Below are 2,331 nucleotides of genomic sequence, written 5' to 3'. Positions count from 1 at the left end.
AAAAAAGGGGATACAGATAAATGTCCGGTTTGTATCTGTGTATTCAAAGTGGTTAGGATAGATATATAGTTACATTTTCTTAATGAATAGAGTTATTTATTCTAATGGTGTTAGGATATCATGTCCACATCTTGTACAGCATTTACCACTAGGAAGAAGGTGTGCAATGTGTCAATTATTGAAACTGTCCTACTAATTTGATTTGAAATTGTCTCATTGCTATTTGTTTACCAGTAAAATTATGGGAAAAAACAATAGAGAAAGACTAGTGAATGAAAAAAACATGCAATAGAAAGCTACTTGCATGATACATGATTTATGTACAATTTAGAACATAAAGACCTGTAGTATTTTGGATGCATTTGTGCATATATAAAAATCAATATAACTGAATAGGAAATTTGTATTCTACTTATATTATAGAGGTTGATGACATTTGGGGAAAGAGATTAAAAAATAAAGAAGAATTCAATTTATCTCTAATTTTTAAAGCATAAAATAAAGATAATTAAAAAAACACAACCCTAACTGATGCATTTTTTGCAGAAGAAAAGCTGAGTGATTTTTATTGAGAAATCTAAGCCTTGTCTGAGAATCATAACCATAGACCCAAGGTTCAACCCCCACGATATCATTTTTTAAAAGATGCAATCTACAAGGACAGGACCACTCAATTCCAATGATATTGACAAAATTTCACATTAATATGGTATTTGTGAACCCTAATTTGTAGCGCATTCTAAAACATACCTCACTACTTTGTGCACAACTTACTGACTGCTCATCAAAGAAGTTGAAGCTTGGCTCTTCCTGTTACTAATGTTCCATCTGCCACTTCGGTGGAAAAACCCTACCTTTTGGTAAGACTGGAGTTTGTTTCTGTAGTTTGTGGGTGTTCTCTTCTGATTCTTTGTTGTTTTTGTTTTTAGCACTCTGTGTACTTCTTTGAAATTGTGCTGCTGATCCAAAGTCATGCAGTTTGATCAAGGGAGTTTTCCCTAATGTAAACAATGTTCATTTGTCTCAAAAATTTCAGGCTAAAAATGGAAAGGAGAACAGGAGAGAAGAGATAGAAACTAAAGGAAAAGGATGAGAAGACAAAGAATGGAGCATGTTGTGGGGGGAGGGGGCAGAAAGAGAAAGGAAAAAAGAAAAGAGAGAGAAAGAAAAGTGGGGAGCAGGAAGTAGAGAACCATAGCATTTGACATGGTCCAACATAAAGCTAGCTTTTTGGAGTGAAAAGAGCCGAATTTGGAGCCCAAGGGGCAAGGTTTGCACTCAGCTCAGCCTTCGCTTCCTGTGTCATGTGGCACAAACTAGATAGACCTGCTATCTCTCAGTTTCCCTCTCTGTCCAGAAAGAGGAAAAGAGTAGTCATTCTTTTTTATGGTCCTATTGTGAGTACTACATAAAGTAGGTGGTGCATGAAACTGCTTTACAAACCATAAAGAGCTGTGATATAAAAATGTCTGTGATTCTTGCAGCTTAAAAAAACAAACGGTCAGAGAAAAAACATACTGAAGGAATCACCTTTGTCCAAGCAACAGAATATATATTCATGGCCTCTGTACATCAACATAATTTACAACAAACATCTTCATCCAGTACCATTTTTATCCTCTGAAAGAAAGCACCGATTGGAGATCTAAATCTTGGTGCAAAAATAATCCAGACATATTGTGCCAATGGCTTGTCATTGGATGAAATGCTTTCAAAACAGGATGAAAAAATAGATTAAGATAATCATATCTACCAACTCCCCACAAAGACTGTAATCATTATTATATAATGAAAACATGTACCAAAAAAATTTAAAACTGAGGCAAATCATATTAAAGAGAAAGTCCCTGGAACTGGAACAAGAGTTGATTTGACAAGAAGTTACTTCTGTTTCTCTACAAGAAATCAACTCCAAGCAATAGAGACAAGGCTGCAGGCAGGGTGGTACCCCAAGGCCCAGGGCTCAGCACCAGGTTGAGGCAGAGAGCTGGAAGCCTGCCGCAGAGGCACACATTCCTCACTGACGCCCCTCAGCTATTTGCAGAAAAGGACAGGAGACCCTAATTGACGCTCTGGAGTCCTGAAATGATGAGTTTCGTTATTTTATGCCATACAACCCAAAGGCATTTCTGCTGAACTTTTGTGTACATTACATGGTCTATTTTGTATTCAGTTTTTCTCCAAAACACTGTGTTATGGTTTGTGTCTAGTTGTCCCCCCAAAGCCTCATGCAGTCATGGGGTGAGGACTTCTAGAGTTTGTGTTAACTCATGATCCACTGGGATTATGTGTGATCCAAGGCTGGGATTATGGGTTTTAGTACTGCTGGGA

Source organism: Octodon degus, unplaced genomic scaffold (genome assembly GCF_000260255.1).
Source record: "Octodon degus isolate 3935 unplaced genomic scaffold, OctDeg1.0 scaffold00057, whole genome shotgun sequence".
NCBI lineage: Eukaryota > Metazoa > Chordata > Mammalia > Rodentia > Octodontidae > Octodon > Octodon degus.
The sequence above is the reverse complement of the archived record's forward strand: the minus strand, read 5'-3'. Positions refer to the sequence as shown.